The sequence below is a fragment of the Pituophis catenifer genome, unplaced genomic scaffold (genome assembly GCF_029215685.1).
Source record: "Pituophis catenifer annectens isolate HBS135680 unplaced genomic scaffold, rPitCat1.0.hap2 SCAF_1, whole genome shotgun sequence".
Taxonomy (NCBI): Eukaryota; Metazoa; Chordata; class Lepidosauria; order Squamata; family Colubridae; genus Pituophis; species Pituophis catenifer.
Genome location: NW_027256881.1, coordinates 204,574,736 through 204,587,570, shown reverse-complemented (window position 1 = coordinate 204,587,570; position 12,835 = coordinate 204,574,736). Strand labels below are relative to the sequence as shown.

General features: G+C 42.2%; 1 protein-coding gene across 2 annotated transcripts in view; it reads left to right on the top strand.

The window, feature by feature from the left end:
- The window catches only part of PKP4 (plakophilin 4), a 165,008-nt gene that overhangs the window by 41,432 nt on the left and 110,741 nt on the right, over window positions 1-12,835 (top strand). The gene's annotated exons all lie outside the window — the stretch shown is intronic.

Below are 12,835 nucleotides of genomic sequence, written 5' to 3'. Positions count from 1 at the left end.
GAGTACATCAATTAGCAACAGCAATTCCAGCATTCCCTGTTGCTGTCATTAAGTGAGGATTGGTAGTCATTAAGTGAGGATCTACTATGCATGACCACAACTTGCAACTTCCTGCAGCTTCAAACAAAGTCAGTGGGGAAATCAGCAGAAAGTCACAAATCCCAGGCAGTTTGCAAGTAGGCCTGTGGGTGGTTGAGGGCTATGGAGTGCTGGTATGGGAGGGTGTGTGTGCGCTGTAATAGAAATGGGGGTGAGGGGAATGCCAATTGCAGGCAGGGGGTACAATATAGTTAAATTATTCTAATATAAGTTTATTGCTTATTTTGCTTTAGCATATTTAAATCATTTAATATCAATTACTTTTTTAGGAAGGGCAGTAGAGAAATGAACTACTATAAATATAATTACCAATGTACTTCCACCTGAATTCTTATGTAAAGTGGATTTTCAGCATCTAAACCCATAGGCAGTGATGATGTTGGTAGATTTTTTTTATTCCACTCATGTATATATGCGTTAGTCAACTTAAGACAACAAACAGAACAGACTCCTTTTTCCCCGAAAATAAGACATCCCTTGATAATAAGCCCAATCGGGCTTTTGAGCGCATGGGCTCAAATAAGCCTCCCCCCCTGAAAAGCAGCCCTCCCCGAAAATATTTAAACGCAAAGCTGGAAAAAAGATAAAATGGCAAGAGGAGCCCCATCTTGCTCCACGCGCCCCAAAATAATAAGACCTCCCTGAAAATAAGGCTAAGCACTTATTTCGTGGTTCAAAAGAATATAAGACAGGGTCTTATTTTCGGGGAAACACAGTAGAATAGAATTCTTTATTGGCCAAGTGTGATTGGACACACAAGGAATTTGTCTTTGGTGCATATGCTCTCAGTATATATAAAAAGAAAAAAATACATTCATCAAGAATCATGAGATACAACACTTAGTGATAGTCATAGGTTATTAATAAGCAATCAAATCATACTAGGAAACAAACAGAATAATATAAATCGTAAAAATACAAGCAACATGGTTATAGTCATAACATACATATAACATGCCTAATAATTCTGCCACAACAACCTTATGAGGCAGGTTGGGCTATTTGATCATCTTTGAGTTAATGGCATATGAATGCATGTATTTGCTTTTTGCCTAAGACTTGAATTTCACATAATATGAATTTGGGCTAATACAGTTCTATAAATTTTCCTTTTCAGAATGTATGGATTTTTACATAACATTACTACACAAACACACATAAAATTTATTTTTTAAATTATAAATATATTTATTTTTACCCTACCTTTATTTTTATAAATAATCATCATCATCAAAGTGGTGAACACACCTAATGCTCCTTCCTTCTATTTTTTTCACAACAACACACCTGTGAGGTTAATTGGGATGAGAGAGATTGACTAGCCCAAAATCATCCAGCTGGTTTTCATGCCTGAGGCAGGAGTAGAAAAAATTTCTTGCTTTCTTGCCTTAACCATCACACCAAACTGGTTCGAGTTATCAGAGCTTTTCTATGTTTTGTTAATGCAGCTGCTCAGAGTTGTGATACCTACAGGCAAGTGATAAAGCACATTCATTTAGTTTATTTATTTAGTTATTAGGATTTTCACTCTGAAATTTGCTTTCTTTCATTTCGTTATCTTCCAGACCTACCTAGTTTCACTATACATTGAGTGAAATAGTGCCATCATTAAAACTACAGATAAATAGATATATGTCAGTGCATATTTTAATTGGTTGCTAAGCCTATATATAGAACACACTGTAGTAATGGTACAGTGGTAAAATACTCATCTAAGTATGAATATAAAATATTTTAATATGTACATCCCAGATGAAACCACTTCTTGTAATGCTGATGCTTTTTTTTCATTCAAAGTAGAAGTATCCGGATGGTTTCATTGCCATTAACCAGAGCTTATGGTAATGTATTATTTACTTTTTAAAGTTAAATTTGGCAGGATGGATTATGAATTGGGACTGTGTAAAATATTCGAAAGAGGTTCTTTACAAAGTAAGGGTAGAGGTGCACAGAGATGACGTTAGTAAAAGTATGCAGAAACTGTTAACAGAATGTGAGCTCAGGCCATTAGCAAAACAAGCGTTTAGCCCAGGACCATAAGAAAGCATGGCAGACGTTAAGTTACCCCACATGGACTGTCTTTGGGCTGCTGTCAGTGTTTCAAATTTGTTGTTAAAGCTCATAGAACATAGAACTGTAATATTTCTTGTTGGGTCTCTTTTCTGACCTGGCCTACCTCAAAGGACTGCAGTGTGTTACTGCCAGCAATGCTCCTTCTCCTCAAAGCATAAAAGCAGTTGTATCTTTTAGAAAGTTTGAACAGCTGCTTCCAAAGTTGCCCCGGAGAGTCTGCATGTGTTGTGTATGCATGAATTGATATTGTTGAATTGCCAGTAAAATCCAAGAGATGCATATAGCAATAGCACTTAGACTTATATACCGCTTCACAGTGCTTTACAGCCCTCTCTAAGTGGTTTACAGAGTCAGCATATTTCCCCCAACAATCTGGATCCTCATTTTACCCACCTCGGAAGGATGGAAGGCTGAGTCAACCTTGAGCCCGTGAGAATCAAACGCCTGACTGTGGGCAGAATTAGCCTGCAATACTGCATTCTAACTACTGCACCACCACAGCTCTTGTGCACAGATATATGCAGAAACTTTCAAAGCAACCTTACTCTAATGCTTCAAGGAGTGGTCCTTAACTTAAAGTAACTTACTTTGGTAAGCACTTGTTTTGAATGCTTTATATAGCTCTTCTTTTATGTATGTGCCTTGATTCTTTTTTTTAAAAAAGGGGGTTGCTTATGAATACTTTAAACTTTGAAGCGTGAAACATAGCATGAAGAAAAAAAATATGGTATATCATTAAACAACTTTAGGCTGTAATTCTATACACACTTACTAGGATTAAGTCTGGCAGAGTGTTTTAAGCATCTATCTTCTTTAATTATTATAGTTTCACTATGTAAACAAGAAATAACATCTACAATGGCAAAAGCAAATTATGAGAGCATAAAATAAATATATAAAACTAGTATCAAAGCAATAATGTATTTGATGTTATTGAATATACACTATCTGATCTACATAGTTGAAGCAAAATTACTTTCCAACATCACAAAAAGATTTTTACTCCAATAAAGGAGGATAAGTGTAGAAAACTATTTCTAATTGATTGATTGAGTGGGTGGAATATGACACTTAAAAAAATCAAAATGATGCAAAATTGTCTCCTTGCACAATTTTACAGGGATCTTTTAACCTTTTGATGATTGCAAGGAACACAAATGTTCTTTTTGGGGGATGAAGGGCATCGTGCTCAGGGTGATTATTGTAAGGAAAGAAAGCCCATGTCATGTACTTGGACACAGTCAAGCTTTTCTCAGTTTTTTGGGTGGGTAGTCAGAAATTTCTTTTTTTTAACTATGTCAAATCTATTATATCATTTATGTTATTTTGTGTTACCCATTTCATTGTGTTTTGTGTTTCCCATTGTGCATTTTGACTAATCTCTGGCAATTATAATTAAAATGGTTTCTCTCTAGCTCATTGTAGCTTAACGGTGTTCTAAAGTTTTCAGTCTGGAAAAAAATGTCTTTTTGTGATGTTCAATATTTACACAGAGTTGCTCGAGCAGATCATTGGGGGGGGGCATCAGCCCCAACTATTAAATTCTAATGAATTGTCTGGTATTCTCAAATATTGTCAAATAAATTTGTTTATGGGCTGGATAGAAGAGAATAAGTTAAAGTTAAATACAAAGACGGCTGAGGTGCTGTTGGGGAATAGAGAACAGAGCATGAGGATTTATGTTCAGCCTATTGGGGGTTTTGATTCCCTGAAAGAGCAGGTTTGTAGCTTGAGACTGCATGCTGACACTGATTCACAGTTTTAGCAAGAAGTGTGTTTGCACAATTGCATCCGATATTGCAGTCTATCAATCAGTTCCCTGTGCCTCGGCTACATCTATCTTGATTATTATAATCAAGGTCTTGTTAGGTGTCCAGAAATCACAAATGATACAAATCTCAGTTGTTCACTGGTGCAAGATACAAGTATCACATCATGTCCGTACAGAGAAATCTGCACTGGTTACCTTGCTTATTGGATACAGTACAAGATTTGGTCTTGGCAATAGTCCTTAACGTTCTAAAGAGCTTAGGATATGACTATTTGAAGAATATCTTCTCTCATTACCAATCTATCTAGGTTTCAGAAGGAGGTAGCTCTTAGGCAACCTTGCCTGGGCTTGGAAGCTAGGCAAGTTCAGGATGGGTTAGTTTATAGATGAGAAAATACCAGAGTAGCAGGCTGGGCTGGGAAATTGAGAAACATTGCAGATGAAGACAATGGGAAACGGACATTGGCTTACCTGAACGTCCCTTTTTTCTGAGTGCTGCGACCACAATCCATAGCTGGGTTGTTCCTCATATTCCAACAGGAGCTGGATAAAATATTCAAATTCTTCCTCCTTGACCACGCCTACCATCCCATAAACCTCCAGTCTTTCACGAAGGCGCGGTAAGGCTGCATAACAGAAAAGCCAAAAGGTAACAGCAAGGCAAGTCAACATGTCCAACACCGGTGGAAGAGAAAGAAGACCAGGCAGCCATAATCAAAAGTCACAAACAGGGCGGGGAAGGATTGTGGTCTCCGCACTCAGAAAATGGACGTTCAGGTAAGCCAACGTATATACCCAAGCTCAAACCCCTAGGGCAGGAGGCTGACTGCCCTCAGATGCCCCATCCACATGCACACACTGCAATACCCGGCGACCAAAGGAAGCCTCTGCCGAAGCATAAGTATCAATCTTGTAGTGTCGAATGAATGGTGTAACCGACGACCAGGTCGCTGCTCGTCAAATGTCCGCCACTGAAGCTTGCGTCGCCCAGGCCGCCGAGGTGGCCGCGCTACGGGTAGAATGTGGCAAAATCCTGCCCAGTAGTGGCTTAGCGCTCAATTCATACGCCATAGAGATACAGGCTTTAATCCAACGCCCCACAGTGGAGGTTACAGGCCTTAATCCAATGCCCCACAGTGGAGGCCGAGACCTTCTGGCCCATAGAGGCCGGATGGAATGAAACTAGGAGAGCCTCAGTCCTGCGAAACTCGGCAGTCCTACGAATGTAATGACGAAGAGCACGACGAACGTCAAGCGTGTGCCAACGCTGCTCCCTGTGGTCATGAGGCGAGGGGCAAAAATCCAGCAAGATGAGCTCCTGGGGCTGGTGAAACCAGGAGTTCACCTTGGGTATGAAAGAAGGGTCCAGACGTAATATGACCGTGCTATCACAAAAAATACAATACTGTCTGACAGATAGAGCTGCGAGTTCTGACACCCTCCTGGCGGAGGTTATAGCCAGGAGGAAGATTACTTTAAACGACAAAAGTTTCAGCAGAACCGACCCCAACGGTTCGAAAGGGGGAGATGTCAGCACCTGAAATACCAGGGGTAGGTCCCAGGACGGATAGTGATGCACCGTAGGAGGGCGCAAGTTCGAGGCGCCATGTAAGAAACCCTTGATGAGCGGATGCTGGGAAAGAGAGTGGAAGGGAGCACATGTGACCACTGTGGACAAGGCTGCTGTTTGGCGATGTAATGTGGAAGGAGCCAGGCCCTTGTCAAAACCTGCTTGGAGAAATTCAAGAACGTCACTAACTGTAGCAGAAGTGGGATCCACATGGTGACGGGAACACCAGTCGCAGAAAACTTTTCACAAAGCCTCGTAGATGCGAGAGGTGGAAGGACGTCTGGCAGCTTGAATCGTCCCAACCACACCATCCGACAAGTTCTTCTTTAGGATGACCCGCTCAAATGCCAGACGGCCAACCATAGCCACTGAGGCTCTGGATGAAATATAGCCCCCTGGCACAGAGCGATCCGATGAGGAGGGATCACCCAGGGACTGGCAACAGAAAGAGCCACAAGGTCTGCATACCACGGCCGCCGAGGCCAGTTGGGAGCCACCAGAAGCAGGATGGCTTTCTCTATAAGCAGTTTCCGAATGCCCCGAGGTATCAGCGGAATCGGCGGAAACGCATACAGGAAGCCCTCGGGCCAAGGGCATCTTAGGGCGTCATGATCCAGCGCTAACAGGTCCTGGTACCGGGACACGAATCGAGGCTGCTGAGCATTTGCTGAAGACGCGAACAGATCGATCTCCGGCATCCCGAAGCGTGTCGTGAGCTCCTGAAACAGCGGATAGAGCTGCCACTCCGCCGGGTCAATCTGCTTCCGGCTGAGCCAGTTGGTTTGGATGTTGTCCACCCGTATCAACCAGAGATGATGTTCCGCCCAGGAGAACAGCCTCTCCACCTCGAACATCAACTCCCGAGACTTCATGTCCCCTTCCCGGTTCACGTGCGCCTTGGCGGAAACATTGTCCGTGAGGACCAAGATGTGACGGCCCTCCACCGCCTGACTGAAGTGGACGAGAGCTAGCCTGATCGCTCGCAGCTCAAGAAGATTTATGCTGTTTCTTTGCTCGGACTCCAACGACCCTGCGCTACAAAGTTGAGAAGGTGCGCCCCCCAGTCCTGAAGACTGGCATCGGAGGTTAGAGTCAGTCTGTCCAGCTCCAGAAAGTCGCAACCTTTGAGGAGAGACAGGGATGTCCACCAACGGAGAGAGATCCGGACCTGTGGTGGGAGGTACACCGCTTGTCTCGAGCTGGAACGGTCCGCACGTTGGAAAGGGAGCAGAAACCACTGAAGAGTTCGAGAGTGTCTGCGTGCCCAGGGAACGATATCGAAGCAAGACACCATCATCCCCAGAAGACGGGAGAGGAGCAGCAGTGGAACTTTTTTCTGGGCAAGAACCTGATGAATCAGTTCGACAATGCTCTGGACCCGGTCTGGAGACAGGAACACCTGGCCCCTGACCGAGTCTATTGCCGCTCCCAGGTGTAAAAGATGCGTGGATGGAATCAGATGACTTTTCTCGAAATTTATTGAGAAGCCGTGATTCTGGAAGACACTCAAGATCAGGTCCAAGTCCCTTGTCGCTTGTTCCTGCGACGACGAGAGGATCAAGATGTCGTCCAGGTAACATAGAACTCTCACCGGGAGTGACTGGAGCGTGGCTGCTACCACCGACACCAGTTTTGTAAACGTGCGGGGCGCAGACGAAAGCCCGAAGGGCATCGCACGTTACTGGAAGTGGTGACCTGCATATTCGAATATCAGGAACTTCCTGTGCATGGGGTGAACAGGGACATTCAGATAAGCTTCGCGAAGGTCCACTGACTGCAGCAGATCCCCCGCTCTCACGCCCCCCAGGATAGAGCGGAGGGAATGCATTTTGAATCTGCGGTAGTGGACGACAGATTCAGGTATTTAAATTTAGTATCCTCCTCCAGCTCCCCGAGTTCTTGGGGACCAGGAAGAGGACCGAATAAAAGCTGGTCCGGTGTTGGTCCGGGGGCACCCGTTCTATTGCCATACTGACGATACGATGATGGGAACACCTTCCGTTTGTCCTTGTCCTTATAAGAACTGGGTCCAAGTAGCAGCTTGCGACCCTGAAGAAGCTTCACCCATTGTGCCGAAGTTGGTTGTCAGCCTGGCCTTATGGAGAAGATATTTAAAAAATGAAGGACGGAATAGTCCGGTGAAGGACTGGGTGTCAGGCATCAAACCCTCATCTTCGGAGAACTCAATAACCTCCGGGCATTCCTCCCCGTGGTCTGAGTCCGCGGGGGAGGTAGCCTCCCTGTGTGCTGGTGACCGGATAGGTCTAGGCTGTAGTTGTTCCTACGCTACCTGCTGTCCGGCCAAGGCCTGAAGCGGATCTGCGCTGCTTGCTGCAATCCGGCCGCCAGGATGGAAGACAAGGTGGAGGAGAGTATGGACTGCAAATCAAGGTTTGAGCCAAGTACAAATGACTCCTGTGCGCGGAGCCCCGTGGCCGTTGGAGTGAAAGTCGCCTCCGGTAAAGTGTGGTGTGACGACGGGGGGGGTGGCCAGGCCCACCCCTGACACATCTGGCATAGACATGGATACCCTCTTTGAGAGAGATAAGGGGTGGCCAGAACCAGCCAAATTGCCAGCAGCTGGACCTGAGAGAGGCTGTGGAGGCAAGGTAGAGGTAGCTGGTGAGGGCGCATGAGTCTGTATATAGCAAGTGTCCGAAGCAGGTGCCGGAGACACTGACCTCTGTGCCTTATCACAAATACGTTCGAGGGCCCTGTGATGTCTCAAGGCGTCTTTGTCCTGCCCCGATGTCGCCCTGGTCTGGTAGGGCTTGCAGCCGGCCAAATCAGACTGCTGCCCTGATGCTGCCTTGTGGCGTTTGCTGGACCTGGGAGGCCAACTAGTCTCTGGCTCAAGGTCCGATGAAAGAGGTGAGTCAGCCATTCCAAACCAATGACGTGGCAGTTAGGCGCTCAATCCCCTAGCGAGGCTTAAGGACACAAAAGTCAATCACTGGGGCTGTAGTCCAATGATTGCCTGGAGACTGACCACAGCAGACACAGAGTCACAAGGGCAGGCTCAGGTATGATAAAGCCCTAAATAAAGGCAGTCTGGAGGGCTGAAGATGACACAAAATGGCGGCCGAAACAATTGGTGGTCCAAAATGGCGGCCGCTATCAGTGGATGACAGAAAATGGCGGCTGTCAACAAAATAAAGTCCCAAAATGGCGGTCGCTAACTGTGGGTCTCCAAAATGGTGGCTGCACCTCAACTCAGGGCCAAAAAAGGCGGCCGCCAGCAATAGCAGTTTGATCCTGACCAGCTCAACGCTGACTCAGCCTTCCATCCTTCCAAGGTTGGTAAAATGAGGACCCAGATTGTTGGGGGCAATATGCTGACTCTGTAAACTGGTTAGAGTGGGCTGTAAAGTACTGTGAAGCGGTCTATAAGTGCTATTGCCTTAAGAGGATATTCTTTACAAAAACATACAAAGTTTTTTTTGTATAGTAGGAAAGAAGTGTGTAAACAAAGGGCACTTAATGTGTTGTTTGTGGTCAACCACTGAAATAAAAAGGTGGTTGCACTATATTTCTCTGCTTACACTTAGGCATCAGAAGGGTATGTTGAAACAATAAAAACTGACTGAGATTCGAAAAAGACAATCCTAATGCGCACAGCTGTCAGGATTTCAGAATGGCCTTAAGTATCTGTAGAACCTTAACATAAAGGGAATACTCATTTTTAATTATGTTTATTTCTACCTAGCCCATGTTTTGCTAGTAGATATTTTGAACTAGAAAAATTCTCACTACTCACAAAGAGCTCAGTCTTTGATGGAATTAATTTTTAATTTAAATTAATGAATGTTAAGCAAAGGCCAAATCAAGAGCATGTAGGGTGCGTATTGTTGGAATCTCTATAATGGCAATCATGGCAAATGTAAATCAATTTCAAAGCAGCCATCTACTAGAAAGCAAGCTGTTGAGGCTGTTCTCATGCTCCTTAAGATGCCAATGCATCTTATGGAGCTAATCCAATGGCTTTCATTTTCTGGAAAATGCATACTTCACAATAAAGCACTGGCTACTTAAGACTTCTGGGTTTCTAAAAATTGTTTTTGTAGCCTGTGCAGGGCCATTCTTGACATCCCTAAAAATAATTATGTTAGGTTGGAGGGTGTTTTTTATGTTTTATGAAACATTTTTTAAACATTGAGAAAGGAGCCTGAGGAGTGCCAGAGAAATTACTCTCAGATAATTCATTTGCTTTTTCATACAGTAGAATGAAAGTAGCCAACTCATGACCTATTGGGTCATAAATTCAGAGATATTTCCTTACCTAAACAGAGAAACAAAATGTCCAAATGGGCAAAAAACCAGTGGGAATGGGAGCAACTTCCAACTTCTTGCTGGTTTCCCTACTGACTTCCTTGTAGGAAGCTGGAAGGGAGAGTTAGAAATGGCAATCATGTGATCACAGCAACACAACAGCGCTGAAGTGGACACATCTTTGCCAAATTTCAATCCCACGCAAGTCATAGGTCCTAGATTTTGCACGTATTCTGTAAATTAGCCCATTTTTCCTATGTTGATTCAAAATTGTTGCCTTCTGATGCACTCTCCCACTCATTTGAAGGTTATAAACAGTCATAAGAGTTTTAGTAGTATAAAGATAGAGACTGATTACCAGATGGTTTTTGCCATTCCTCTGCATTGGGGAACAGAGGTTACTGAAGTTTCATATCAAAGTTCCAGGTAATTAAAATCTGGCTAATTGTAAGAATTTCAAATAGGAAAGCCCTTATTTTATTAATAAAATAATAACATAAATAAATAATAATAAAAGTAGAGTTTACAAAATGAAATACTGTAATAACTAATCAGCCCTTCAATTTCACTTTATACCCATGACGGCAAACCTATGGCACACGTGCCACAGCTCTGCGGGCAGGTGAGCCATTGCCCAACCTCAGCTCCACCACTCGTGTGCATGCCTCCTTCCGGCAAGCTGGTTTTTGGTTCTCTGCCGTGCAAGCGTGGAGGGCAGGGCGCATGCAGGAGATGTGCGTGCATGCACGGGGGCAGGGAGCACACGCATGTGCAGGGGTCGTGTGTGTATTTGCGGGGGGTAGGTCCTGCAGGGAGATCGCACGAGCATTGCATTATGGGTGTGCACACACGCACTTTCGGCACTTGGTGCTGAAAAGGTTAGCCATCACTGCTATAATAATTAGTGTTTTAAAAGAAATCTCCATCTAATTCAAGCATATACTTAAGTATCACATTTGCTTAAGGTATACCAGCACCCCAGCATTTACATCCTAAGTCTGGCAGATGACATGGCAGTTGGAAGATAGGGGTGGTTTATTTTTGTTGCTCTTTTTTTTTTTTTTTTTTTTTTGTCCTTTAGCCTTCACCACTGCTAACACTGAAGTCATAAAGGTTAGAGTTGGATGGAGCTGTTGAATGAATTTATAAAAATAAAAATTTGAATGATTTAATATTTAACTGGAAATAAAACTTTTTTTTAATGTATGATAGGTAGTATTTATATTTGTTGTATTGTTAAAAAAATATGTATGGATATGATAAAACCAGAATGGTCACACTGTGTCCAATGTTTTTAATGTGTACTTAATAAAAAAAAAATTTAAAAAAAGAAATAAAACTTTTGTAAAAGGGGGAATTACAGCAAACATCCAGTTTGAAGTAGATTTCACATTCAAGATAATATGAGTTATTTCTGAAAATCGGATTTATTAGTTGTTTCGGATAATCATAACCTATTGGTTCTTCATGGTGTTAATTCTTAAACTCATTCAAGTCAGTTTGGGAACCCATTGCTCTTTGAAAATATTAGCTAATTACCTGTTAAAAGCTACATACTGGTAGCTTAACTGTTGTTAAACTAATAGATTTATATAGCAAAAATACTGTGAATACAAATTGTGTATCTTATCTAGACTAAATAGAAGCTCTGTAACTTTGAGAGAGTCAGAAAGTTCAGAAAAAGTACTTGATCTCTGCTATATTTTTCCAATGAAATTATAACAGAGTTCTGAAATTTGGAGGGTTTGTAGCTTGCTATGTATGTTAAGGAGAGATAGTGAAAAGTATCTTGCAGGCATGTAAATCACCACTTGCTTCCAAAATTGGAAGCAGAAAAATCTCTTGATACCAGTAGCTAGGAAACAAGGAGCTTGTATTTTGCTTGACCTAAGAAACTCCTTCAGGAAATTAAGACTTTTAAAGTAGAAATAGTTTATTTTAATGTCTCTTTAAGCCAGAGATAAGCTAGTAGGATATGTGGACTTGGCATATCAGTATTAGCTATGATTACGAGATTTTCATCTTGCACTTCACTTGCTAGCAATTGAAAATTGATCAGTCAACCAAATCTGATAAGTCAAGTATAGAGGTGTCATTCCAGTCTAAGGCAGCCATTGATATTTTCCTCTTCCTATTTCTAATTTCTTGCTAATATGAATCTTAAGAAATAGGAAAAAGCTGATGCATTTGCATGAAATACGTATAATGGAAGTTGTGACTTTTTGCTTTAAGGCAGACAGGTAACAGCATCCTGAAGGAATTATATATGAAGATTTATCTACCTCAAGGGTGTTTTTTTCATGATTTCTGACAAAAAAATGATGTTCAGAAAAATGGACTCACTTAACAATTATAATGATTCGCTTTACGATCTTCATAAAAAAGGTTGTAAAATCAAGTCTGTTTACATGGTGCCTTGCCTTATTATTGAAATTCGGGAGTCCATTCTGATCATAAGTCAAGGACTTCTTGAAGAAGAAGCAGGAAACACAATTGAATCATTATCAGTACCTGAGATTATCGAAAGGTGAAAGGTTTGATGTTTTTAACATATAGGTGTATCTGGGGAAAATTATACCAATTATCATATAGTAACTATCCAGCAAAATACAGCGAACACTTTAATTCCTTAAATCTAGGGCTACAGAGTAATGAAAGATACTTTAATCTGTTTTAAAATAGAGATATTCATAGACTACTGCATTCTTGTAAGTCAGACAATTTTTTGTGGACAAAGGCGGCATTATACAAGCTGGTAAGACTGGTGATGGAGTTTTGGTTTTTTCCCCTTATTTTTTAAGCTGTGACATATTTTAGGAGATATATTATAGCTTTCATATGTTTTCCAATCAGAATAACAAGATACTATGCTATTACTTTTTAGCGGTCAAAATGAGATGAGCTGTGCTCACAGGTTACATACTCCCCTTGTTTCCTAGCCATTATTACAAGGAGGAAAAATATGAAATTCTTATTGCTTAATTTCATATCATATTCATTTAGATTTGGGAAATGCTAGAGAATATTTTTAGCACAGCAAAGGTAGCATGTCA